At 31.9% G+C, this 13,576-nt stretch overlaps 1 protein-coding gene across 1 annotated transcript in view; it reads right to left on the bottom strand.

Annotated features, from left to right (window-relative positions):
- The window catches only part of Glurb (metabotropic glutamate receptor B), a 306,906-nt gene extending 294,360 nt beyond the window's left edge, over positions 1-12,546 (bottom strand). Inside the window, exon 1 of the mRNA XM_072011854.1 lies at positions 11,753-12,546. The gene's annotated coding sequence lies outside the window, so the exon portion shown is untranslated. The remainder of the gene's footprint in view (positions 1-11,752) is intronic.
- Between the last annotated feature and the right edge of the window lie 1,030 nt (positions 12,547-13,576).

The raw sequence follows: 13,576 nt of genomic DNA, 5'->3' as shown, positions 1-13,576 counted from the left end.
ATTAGGTGATGATTCCATTGTATACACTTTCTCCTGTGAACTCCTGACTGTCTTTCTTCTGTTTTGCATACACATATATGTGTCATCGACATTTTCAGTGTTGTTATCCTCCTCTATCTACTTCGACATTGCAGTAGATAAAAATAGTGGGAACATCATATGTAATCTATATCCTGATACAGATTTAAATAAATATAAATTTATATTCTATTATAAACCATATTTAATGACTCATTCATTTATTAGAATACAAATTTTGAACTCTTTCGAATTTGAAATGCATATATGTACGAATTCTCTCCCCGTTTTTATTATTCACATCATTCTATGCCGCAAGCGTGATACGATATCAGAAAGCAACGAATCAAAATTTTTCTCAGGGAACTAATCACAACTATCACAGAGATTTAACTAGATCAGTAAGACTCCGTTTCTTTAAAATGTCTTTCATACTGTGTTCCTCGTTACGCGAAGTATACCTTCTCTTATTTCTAAGTTATAGTTTGTTATTATGTGGTTATTATTTATGTGGAAAAATCAGAAGAAGAGACGAAGGAGAAGAGCAGAATTTTTTGAAAAGGTTGAAAAATCGCGCGAGTTACGAATTCAATCAAAGAAATGTGGTTATCAGGCGATTCATCGGATTGAAAGCGCGCGAACGCAGCAAGTCGAGCTTAAAGGAGCTACAGTGCAAAGGAACGATTAAACCGGCATTTTGATGGTGGTTTGAGGAAGATCGTGATTTGATGAACTTTCGGGCTAAGCAGATTGAAAGGCAGCGATCCCCCGAATGAATTTCTTGAAACTGTTCGTTTCGTCACGGTTCAATCTCAAATCCGAAGTCCTTCAAGCCTTTATATTTTGTTAAAAGACTAAAACATAGTTTCCTTTTTAAAACTGTTTAATTCTTTCTTCATTTTTGGAAGTTTTTATAATCATTTAATTTAATAGCACTTTTGTAATTAAATATATATATTGATTTTTCTGGTATAGAAATAATTAAATTAAGGGAGCATTATTTACATACAGTTATAAAAGTCTACATATGCCCAATTGAACATAAGATATTATAGTAAAAATGTTGACTTTATGAATCGTTTTGATACATTATGGTACATACTAGTATGTACCATAACTTATTCATCTTCACTTTATTAAGAAAAAAGAAATTAAAAAATATAAAACATAATGATATAAAAATTACATACATTTGATATATCTACATGAAGTCATAAAAATAATAGGCTTTATATTACATATATCTTGAAGAAGTTAAATGCTTTGTAATTTCTAATATAATTTTATCCCAAGATCTTTGTAAGCCTTGGATGCTTTAATTTTTTCAATTGCTTTTGGAAATACATTAATAATTATTGTATTAATGCGTGAGTATAAATAATTTTGTGACAAAATACATGTTTAGTTTCTGTGGTAAGTCAGATATACAAAATTCGATAAGTATATGCCGATTTTCGTGACTGACTGTATAATGTCTATATCTTCCACGAGAAACAAATAATAAAATATTCGTACTACTCTGACACTAATTACTTTTCTTTCCAATTTCTGAAATGATAATTCGTGACACACGAATATGTATCCTACAAAGCAAATTTCGTAATAATATTCTTTTGACAATTTCTGAGCATAATTCAACAAAGAAGTTTGCTTAAAATAATTCCCGTAGAAAAGTGTAAAATCTCGGTAGTTTTAATAATTACCGAGTCGTTGTGCTGGGGTCAGACCATCAGTAAACGACGGAACCACGATCTTATGTCTCCCCGTACCTCAATTTACTCGACCACAAAAGCAGCTTTTCATTCATTAGCGATATAATTAGATTCAGGAACCATGAAGACGATTATTGTAGCCCAGAGCCGTGACAAATGTAGGTTTCTCCTCGAGGGAAGAAATTACTTGGGGATGTTACTCGATTACGGCGACCGACAGAAATTCAATTAACGAAGCCTCACTGCCATATCACATTAAATTCCGTGCAATACCTGATATGGATCCAAATAAAAATAAAATGTTTATGAAATTTATTGAGACTATTGTACAGGACGAAAGACAATTTATAAATTTCAAGTGTCCAAACCAGATGTGCTGTATCGACGTAAATCGATCAACTAGGGAAAACCAAACTTTATTTCCTTAAACCAGCCAAAACTTCTACTTACTACTAAACAACAAATATTGACCGTTTCTACTAATTTTTACCATTATTTTCATTTCGGATTAGCTAATAGGAATATTTTGAAATATTTCTACATAGAATAATTTTGTTCTTTTTTCAAATTTTTTTTATCATTGACTTAAATTCCTCGATTTATGATGTCGAAACATATTCGATATTATATGAGAAAAATTATGGTTTCACCTTAACGAAGACAAATTGTATTCGTAACGAAATATATTTCGAGCGCAACTGTAATATTCCATCATACCTATTCCATATTTAATTTTCACTAACAAGTCGCACAAATAGAAATCAACGCGAGAGGTATTAACAAACACTTCACAATTCTGTTCGGAAAATTACAGGTACGAGACGAAATTCACCACCGAAATACATGTATTATTATTCAAAGCATATACAGAGTCAGTTGCGTTACACGAGTACCGTTGTATAAACTATACGCTTGCCTCAATTAAACCGTACTCTGATTACCATATTTAAGAACAGAAGTTCCGTTTAGTTGCGTTCTACACTGACGATACTTGTCATAACGTAATTTACATTGTTAGCTATCGAATATTCTCTCTTTCGTCGTCGAACGTTTTCGGTCTACGTAGCTGACTTCTAGAGATATTTTCAATAATTAGCTTTAGGATTCTTTTCACGTTCAACGGCGTTTGGTTTTATTACGAACGTTCTTGGCATTTTCATCCACGTTGTATACGTTTCATTATTCGTCCCGTTTTCTTTCGATAGTTCCAATTAACTCATAAATAAGAAACAAAATTCGCACAACGTTCTGTTTATGGAACATTTTATTATACAACCATAAATCGAAAATGTCGACTAAAAAGGAATTGTCCTTATATGACAACTAAATTTTCTTAAGAAATAAAATACAACAGTTCGTATAGTTTGATAGAACAATGATACATACATGTAACTTATAAATAAAATAAGAAACGAGTCAGAAGTGAAGAGTAGAAGGATTAAGAAATCGGTTCAGTTAAAAATAGAAAAGAATGGTAATTTCCTAGGAGGAGAATCAGGTTGATCGTCGTTCCTCGAGCAACAGTGTTTGTTACGTGAAAATTAGAACAATTTAATTTCTTAAGCAAGACCAGTACATATAGGTAGTTCATTTAAACATGATTCTAGAAGATATAAAGATTAAGTGATAACGCATGTGTACATTATTTTTCTTTTGTTATTTCAAAATATTGTTTGGTATTATCTACATCATTTAATATTTCTATATAGATATTCATATTCCAATGGTGCTTGTAACTGTCAAACCTTATACAATTATTTTGTTACTTGGGAAATTCTTCATTTTTAGATTCATTACTTCCTAAACTAGAAATCAGATTAAAAAAGGACTTCCATATTGAGAGAAAGACTTCAGATGTTAATACAATAATAGAATTTCATATAGAAATTGAATTTTATCATATTTACTAATATTACTTATATTTTATAGTAAGGTTTAGAATTTATAAAATCTTATTTCTTATGAACTTCAGTAAAAGTTTATATCACCTTCTAAGAATTGCAAATCGTACTTACAACATTTTGTATATTTCATCACGTATATTATGCACATTTGAGTATACTTAAATTTCGCATAAATACACGAACAACTGCAATTTGTTTATAAGTATAGTCTAACTAAATACATCCGTACAATGAAAAGAGTAATTATCCTTTTTCGGGCCCAATAAACTCGCTCTTGAAAGAGTTTAGATGATTTGTCAGTTTAAAACGTAGAAACCATGTAAAAAGACATGGTTCAATGAAGTAACCTACTGAAAGCGCATTTTGAAAATCCTCGACCCGACGAGGCCGCTCTTTTATACTGTTCTTTGTACTCATTCGAACCAATTTATCGACTACCTTTTATTCTTCGGTACAGTTCGTCCCTCAGAGAAGTTACATCCTTGATAAAAGTTCAAATTACGAGAGATATTCTGAAACTTGAATACACTTTTAACTTTTCAGTCATTTTATACTTTAAATTAACTAAACGACGAAACAGGATCAGAAAACGTTTTTTGCAAATATGAGGATGTATCAGAAATTAAATCTATCGAAATGATACGAATATTGGAAACACGATGAAATGAAAAACGTAGTTCTGCAATTAAGTTACGAACTTTTCAAATTTTTTACTACTTATTTATTCAAGATTAATGCTACAGGTATTGAGAATAATTATCTTTATTTCGTTAAATTTTTAGCTAAAAATTTCTCTAAAATGACAGAATTTTAAGGTGATAGTTTTTTCTAATTTTAGGATTCGATGGAGCACGTAGCTATTACAAATTATTAATCTTTACTCCCATTAACTTTGATTATAGATTTCTTTAATCATTAAATAACAAATTTTTATTAAGTTAATATTTCTTTAAATTCTTAGGTTGGATAAAACACGGAATAGTTTGATTAGTAATTACTACTCTATTCTAATAGATAGTTTGAAAGTAAATGATAATAGTAAGCAGCGTTGCTGTAAACATTTATGGCACGCAAACTTGTAAAAAGTTTATCGATTAAAAAAAGGGTTAATATAGATCCCATTATTGGTGTTCCAACGCGATCGCATGTCGTTAATAAACGATAAATTTTTAATTTCGTCGTTGCTCTCTTTCATCTCCGCTGTTTGATCGATCTACTCGTTGATGATTCGCTTTCACAAATCGTATGTCACTCGTTTCGTTCGTAGCCTCTTGAAAATGTGCACGGTCGACCCGATTTCTATCATCTCCTTTTTTTTTTTTTTTTTTTTTTTTTTATCTAAAAAGGGAGATTGAACTTATATACACACGCGCAATCTCATTGCCAATAACAGAATTTATCGTCGATAAAATTTCTTTGGCCGAATGAAATCGTCCTACTGGAACTTGAAGCAAGTACATTTTATACAAACCTACGTTTTCAAATTGTGGAAAATAAAACTGTTAAGAAAAATTAAAAGTGGTAAGACTAATGGATTCGTGGTATAATTTTCAAATGAAATGTAATTTACGTACATGCATGATAGGAAACGTAATTTTGCAATTTATTGTACAATATACTATTTAATATCCAAATTTTATTAATCAGTATATAATATTTAAAACTTATAGAGTATTTAAATTAATAATTTAGAACTATAGTGACAGTGACAATGTTTCCATAGAATTGAATTTTAATACAAGAGAACACATCTGAAAATCAAAACTAGTGAAATAATTTTGCCTGACAGAGAATCTCGCAATAATTTCAAGAAAACTAGTAGCTAGAACAAAATTGCATACTGTGCGTTACACAAATTGTCGCAATGTCCGCAACAAATATTTTCGAAATCACACGTGTCCATTCCGGAAGAAGATAATTTTTTTTTAATTCTCCAAACACTCCCTGTACTATAATAGAACTCTTAATAGCACTTCAACTGTATCTCTAGCATTTTATCTCCGAGAATTACTTGTTTTTCATCCTCTTTCCCCTTGTTTGCTCATCACGTGTCCCACACACTTTCTTTCCCACCTTTTCTAGTCTCTTTATGCCCTTCTTTATACATCGTTACACATCGTTATCCCTCGTCACACAATCTCTTCTTTTTCTAACCACATACCGTTCTCTTTCAGCCAGTTTTTCCTCTTTTTCCTTTTTTTCTTTTCATAGTAAACTACCTTCGACAATGTGTTTTGCTATTTACCATTGTCCAGATCCTTTTCTTTTCTCTTTCTACTCGCTCTGTCTATTAAGACCACTAATTGCGCAGCGGAATCACCAAACCTCTTGGTTGATTTTCTCGTGATTAATTAAGTTTCCAGTTGTCAGGAAACATAGGGAGATTCCTTGACTCCCTTCGTTCGTGGCAAGTCTTTGACGAACGTAACCACCGACAAAAGTGATTTATCATTTTGTTTTATAGCGGCGAGCACTGGTTATCCGCAGACAGGTCGCGGAAAATCGCGCGGGTACGCTTCCACTGATAACCTTGTCAGTTCCCGAAATTGACTGCCGTTATAACTCTTTGGCAGGCAGCTAGGCCAGCGGGATGATCGGTATTATTCGTGTATTGGTAAAAAAATGTGTGTCGTTGTTTCGTCAAAGTGATGCATCCAAAAGATCGTTAATTTTCTGATACAATGGGATCTACATTGACATTGTCAGAACACCAATTAATGGAACGATAGATTTAAATGTCTACCGTCGTTTTGTCAGAATGACGTGTTTAAAAAAATCGCTCATTTTAAAATGCAGTGTGATGTGTATTATCAAAACAACGATTAATGAGACGATCGATTGTCGGAACACATTGATGCATGAATATATGAAGACAGCATATTCGAAGATAGTCTCATGGGCTCAGTGGCTCATGAAAGTATTTGGATAAATATCATAGAAATTTTTTTATGAATTCCTTGTGTATATTATATATTATGTGTATATTATATCCTTGTGAAATTTGAAATATGTAATAAATATCTTGTTAATTCCTTACACATTTCCAGATTCGTTTTACATTTCGTCAATATAATCATAATAATGCTTTATGTAATACACGTAATATATTCATAAAGAGATTCTATGAATTTTTGAATACTTTTTTAAGCTACTGTATATGGAAAATTGGAAAACAAAAATTTATAGTTATACAAAATTTGATGAATAGGCTGATTAATAAAAGTTTATTCGTAAGTAGATTGCAAACTGCTTACATAAGAAACGTTCGATTCTCGGATAATAAGAACTCAGCAGAATTTCAATAAATCCCTTGTTAAGTAGAATTTTCCAGTTGCAGTTAATGGAACAGTACCGCATACTTTCTTAGTAATTTAAGAGGATATTTGTTTCGTAATGTAATATTCCGATGAAATTCACCATGATGAATGGTAAGTACTCTATCATCGCTATTAAATGCAAATGGATTTTGCCTACGTCTTCGCATGGATATAGGGAGGAAAATTATTTGAATCTACTCCCTTGCCTATCGAGTTATCGCAGACATCTAAATCGAACTTCGTTAAATCACTCGTAATGGATTCTATAGGAATGCCTGCTACAGAAATCAATGCACAGTGTTTTGACCAAAATTGTAATCTGAAAACAACACGAACGTAATTCAACTTTACCCACAGTAGAAAGTATTGGAACATTCGTGGAAACCTTGCATGAATATATTACATCCTGTGCAAAGCATTTTGAAATTTCATTATCTTTGTAACCACATCAGGCAGTATAGAGGGTGATAATCGTAATATCATTAATAATGTTATACTAATATACTAATTTTTCACCAAAAATATGTTTGCAATAAATATTTTGTAATTTCTATATAAATTTTCAGATTGGTTCCGAATTTTACTGATATAATACTAATAAATAGACTGCTGGCATTTATGCAAATTAATATTTTTACAAACACTATTAAAGAAATGAAACCGAAGCAATTGATTGCTTTAAACCACTGTTTTTAAACCAATTTATGTACAGTATTACCTTTAACTAAATTTGCATAATAAAAATCACATAAAGTGTCCAATGCGACATAATTCTTTTACCCAAAATCACAGCCACTGATTTACCATGAAATCTGAAATTTGAAATTTCATTATGTAGTCCTGCATTTCCGATTCGATCCAGGTCCCAATTAAACGATTTCATTTTCACACCCTGAATAACCTGAAAATTTTCCATGTGCCAAGTTATTAAGCAGTTACGCGGAAACTCGTCAATTCTAAATAACACTTTGAAAGTATGTTACTCGACCGAATTCACGATAGTATCACCTAAGCTCGTTGTTTCTTGGAACGCATTACCTGTATATCCACGTTGCATATAATATATAAACACCTGAGCTATTTATACGCGGCTACTCATGAAAATGGTAAGTGTCTTTTTGCATTATGCATCATAAACTTAATGCATTGTGAAACCAACAATTCCGTGCGATAGTTTGTTCTTATATTTGCATTTCCATTACAAAATCATGTGTCATTATTTTACTACATATGTATTCTATTACGAGGTCCCAATATTCGAAGGAAGATGTTTTCGTAATCATTTTTCTAATTTGTTGAAATTAAATTGATCATTGATACTTTTGCTTTCAACAATTATTTATCCTTCTCCCTTTTCCCCCATTATTACCATTAAGAAAAAGAAAGAAAGATAATAAATGAACAAAAAAAGGAAATGTAAAGTATAGAAAATTTTATAATTTTTAAATTTTCAATTTGTCGATTCGATCATCTATACTGCATCCCTAAGAATTGTGGAGTTAACTGATCAATAAACCATTCAATGGGTTTAAGTATTAGACCAACAACACACAATGTCAAAACTAAAATAGATCGTCACACGAAAAAGATAAGAATTATAATTGTCAAACTAAAAATCTTTCAAGCACTATATCTGTAAAATTAGATCTAGAACTATATTTATATCCATAGAATACAATAATATACATAGCACAATAATATTAATAAAATTCTTCTAATTAAAAAATCTTCACTTTATGTATTAATACGTTAATCATTGCGGTAGTAAACATAAATAAATTCCAATTCTATTCGTTTCGATTCTAACCGGATTTTATACTAATCTTACCACAAATCTGAGAATGCAGGTGCCTAATCCCGAGACTAAGAGAATAAACCCATTGTAACCCATACCCTTGTTTTCGATGCGCATTTTGGTAACAATGTCTATTCACTTAACTGCAACTCTGCGAATCACTTGTCACAGAACAGTTCGGCCGATCGATTTGCCGAATCATCCAGCAACGTAAATTTACTTTGAGACCGTAAACACAGATTTATGGTAGAAATTCAAAGACAACATTGTTACTAACTGGTCCGGCTCGTCAGTCAGCCTTTGTCGAAACGTACACGCGTTATAGTCGACAGTTTGCCAGGATTTACCGTGACAATCTGGCGATTGTTTCGAACTGCTCACTCGAACGATTTCGTTGTTTCCTGACGAAGCTTGTAAATCCATTACGGAAACTGTAACTCTTATTGGTTATTATCAGGTTTTGACATTTTTTTTAAAGATTCAACGTATTCTCAAAGATTTGACGAATATTTTTGACCACGAGAGATTTGTTCGTAAATATCGATAATATCGATTTCTCACAGATGATTATTCGATACATTTAGCTGCAATTTGAACTTAAATTTTCGAGAGATTGCAAAGCTTCCTCGCGTAATTACGACAATTTTGAAATGATTTTGTTTTGAATTCATGAAAGCATATGGGCTATAGCAAATGAAATGAGTTAAAAGTTTCTTCGTTTTAGTAGAACAATTAAATATCTATTATATATATAATTCTAATATAATATACAATATAATAATATAATGCATATTCTGTATAATATAAAATAAATATCATAAATAGAACTTCGTTTATCTTAACCAGAGAAAAAGCAGTTCACTGATTCTCCCACTACCTGTAATTTTGCCCAAATAATAAGAGTTCACGTCCAGATAAGTAGATTCTATCAGCAGAAGTTCATTTAATCAGACACTGGATAATATGCCATTCTAGTAAATGAAGTCTCTCGAAATGAGAATATGTAATAATTCTAAAAATCAATGCTATTTCATAATCCGATTTCATAATCCTTTAAAAGTAACCACAAAAATTGTTGATAACATTTTGCTGAAAAATTCTTAAGTTATCATTGCATTTTATAACATCGAATAATCACAGTTTTGCGGTTCGTAGTGGTCTCGACGAACGATCAATAAGTAAAAATTAATAGTAACCTCTAGTTCAAGCGTGGTTCGACGATTTTATCGATTTCGGACATCCCCAATTTCCGCGAATCGATGAACTGGAACTCGCACGTTTCACGTCCATTCTCATCCAACAAACGTACTTTCCCTCGTGAACTTTTAGATTCGTTTATCGTATTAGTTTGAAACACGCAAATCCTACACAGCTAACGATAACATAGAAAAAAGGTTTGTCAATTATTAGCAAAATTTATAAGGTTGTAATTTCAATCAAAGGAACAGTATCATATCTGAAAATTAGGAATTCGAGAATTATGAAAAATGTTCAATATTTCAAAATTTCAATAGAACTGATTTTATATTTTCATTGTACATGTTAGATTGATAACAAGTCAAATTCATTTCTGAGTAAATCTTTGATAATAAATTGTCTATTAATTACTTTAAAAATTTTAATCAATAGAAAAATTATCTCCAATTTAAATTAATAAAAACAAAGTAATGAAAGAATATTTATAATTGTTATTGCCGAATTGAAATCATTCAGCAAATTCTTTAACTTCTTTATTCTAAACTTTATCGATATCATGTTTTCATATTCTAATTTATATACATACATTTTCGAGTTTTTATTCGAACCTAAAAAAATACGTGAATTTATATCATTAATATAAGATGCATCCCATCTTATTGAAATATAAATCAGTGAACTAGTTAGATGAAACTCTGACAGTAAAATCATTTAATCCGCAACAAAAATAATTAAATTAAACTTGTACATACTTCAACCTAAGAGGCTCTCTAAACCATTATCAAAATTATTTAAAAACACAATGGCTACAAAAAGATTTTGTGCACACTCTTACTTTTCAATAAAACATTTTTTCATTACAGTTAGATCTATAAATGCAATAATGAATGCAACGATGTACAAATATTGTTTGTAGCCACCGTAAAACATTTTATTTTCTTTCACGTATAAATGGAACTAAAGCAAAATGGATATTTTATAAAGTGTCAACCACATTAATGGAATAAGCACGATCGAGTGTATTTGAACAGCGTTCAAACCAATAAAGAATGCATTTTCTACATAATGAACGGTTTCGAGTGCGTTTTCCGAGAAGAAGGTGAGTAAACAATGAAACCATCGAATTTCCTTCCATTTGCATTCTAGAATCACTATTCGACAAGAAGGAACGACAAATCGATGCCTTCAATTATCGCGACGCGCCTGTAAGCAGATTTTCTCTCTTCTACACGTAACTATAGTTGCATTCTTACAGGCGTTCGAGCTTAAAACTCCAATTATTTTTTCCTACTAATTAATCCTTCTAAGAGCTATAAAAAGAAAAAGAAGGAAACAAATAGCTGTAGAGAAGTGCAAAAATGGGGACAAATTTAAAGAAAGAAAATTGCCTCAAGTCTACTATTGTCACGAAGAAATTATAAAAAGAATTAATTACCATCTTGAATCGCAACAAACCAACTCAGTTTCCACAAAACTGGTAATATTCCATATTTCTAGTTGCTATTTCGTCTATTTGGCTGCAATTTAAATTTAAGTTTTCGAAAAGTTGCGCAGTTTCATTACATATTTTCTTTCTTCCGATTCTGTTTCGAATTTATGCTCCCGTTGCTTCGTTGTAATGGAACACGATTTTATTAAATAGATTGATTTTGATTTTATTTAATAGACTGTACAAAGATGCACACAAGAAGCGTGTGTTGTATTACACGATTGAAACGATACAAGGTGGACTGGTGAATATTTTTAAAGAATTATCGCCTCATAAGAATGAACAAATACACAAATTACAGATGTACTTACTACACTCACCTTTAGTTCAAACACTGTCTTCCTCCGTCGATTTTCTTTTAACGTATTGGAATAGTTCCATTGTGGCCTTCACTCGCAGTCAAAACATCTCTTTCAGTCTACTTGTCAACGTTCTCTGATAGGAAAACCCACGTTGAAAGATCCTGAGTGAGGAAATTTCGCGATAGAGTGCATTGCTCGCTCGATCACTCGCGGTAATGTAGCTGTCACTTTTGTTCGTTCTAACTGAAATAATAATTCCCCTCCCTATACAAACTTTCAAGAATATTTTTTATTCGACATCTTTATTATTTTTCTTCCCCCTTCTTTGGTTACGACACTATTTCAAAATAGTTTGATTATCGAGAGTCGATATCATTGAATTGTCAAACTATATCGCGAGAGAAATACGAGCACGATTGATGTTTGTGGTCAACGTAGCAAAATTTAATGCCAAAAGTTTCCAGGAGAATTGTCCGATTTCCTTTAATGATAATATCACGGAGATTAGTGATATATGATCGAAAATTACACTTTACAGATCCGCTTGTCACCAATTCTCTTTTATCATATATAATATCGGCAGTGTCACAGATTTTCGTCCAAAAATCAGCAGCTACCTCTTCGTTTCTTTCTTTCTCTTCATTTCGTTCTATTTTTCAGTGCAGTGAGAAATGGAAACATCTGAACGATAAAAAATGATAAATACAATGGAAGAAGGAATTTTCTGATCGAGAGGATTTTATTTAGAAGACGAACGATCACGATCTTCGAGTAAATAAAGATTGAAACACGAGCCTCGGAGAGGAATCGAGCTAGAGTCCAGCCGAATGTAGCAACGCGCGTATACTGAAGAAACTCGTGAAGCGAGGGCGCCGGCTTGAACCGCATCAACCCCTCTTCCCAGCATCCCACGCGTCGCGCATTCTCTTATCAGAGAGCGCCGTTCGGGATTTCACTTAAATCTATCGCTACAGAAATTTCAACGTATACACGGATGAGCTGAAGAATCCTTTAAGGGCTGACAAGTGCTGAGTAATCTGATCTTTGTCCGAACTAAATGTGTGTTGATCGCTGACGAATAGATCGATGAGATGAGAAATTGAACTTTGTACAACCTTTTCTTCTTATCTTTCTTTAGACTATAGCTGGTTTAAATTTGATAGTTTTAAACAGTTGCAGTGTTCTAAGGATTGAATTTACTTCTTCATTCTTCTTCTTCAGCATTCAAATATGTATGTTTTTCAGTGTATAAATTATGAGATAATAAATGGGTTTGTATGCAAAATGAAGGAAGTTTACTTTATGTCCCATCGTTCATTTCCTATCCTACCTATACACCTACAATCTTTTTCCATACTCTCTAACTTATTCCACGTCTTATACTCTATATTTACTGTTCTACATTCCCAGCTGATGTCAACATTCCTACATCATATATTTCTTTCTCCATATCCTATTTTTACTTTCCACATCTCATAATTCCCGTTCCACTTGACAATCATATCACAAATCATAAATCTCACAAACTATTCTCTCTTTAGTTTCACATATTATGTCTCATTCACTCCATATCACACATCGTAGGTATATATCACATCTATAGTTCCCACATCTCACATTTTATATCTCTTGTTCCATTTCCCAAATTTAATATTCTCTATACTTAACATCCTTACTACTTCCATACTTAACATACACAATCCAACATTAACATTCCGTACCCAAAATTCTCTACATTCTATATCCAATATACCCCATACCATTATGCCACTAACAATGTTCGGCAGGCTTTATCCAACGTGACTAAATCCATCTTTAGTATGCTAGCACAATTTCATTCTT

The sequence above is a fragment of the Bombus fervidus genome, chromosome 10, assembly GCF_041682495.2.
Source record: "Bombus fervidus isolate BK054 chromosome 10, iyBomFerv1, whole genome shotgun sequence".
Taxonomy (NCBI): Eukaryota; Metazoa; Arthropoda; class Insecta; order Hymenoptera; family Apidae; genus Bombus; species Bombus fervidus.
Note: the sequence above shows the minus strand (reverse complement) of the source record. Positions and strands in the feature narration are given on the sequence as shown.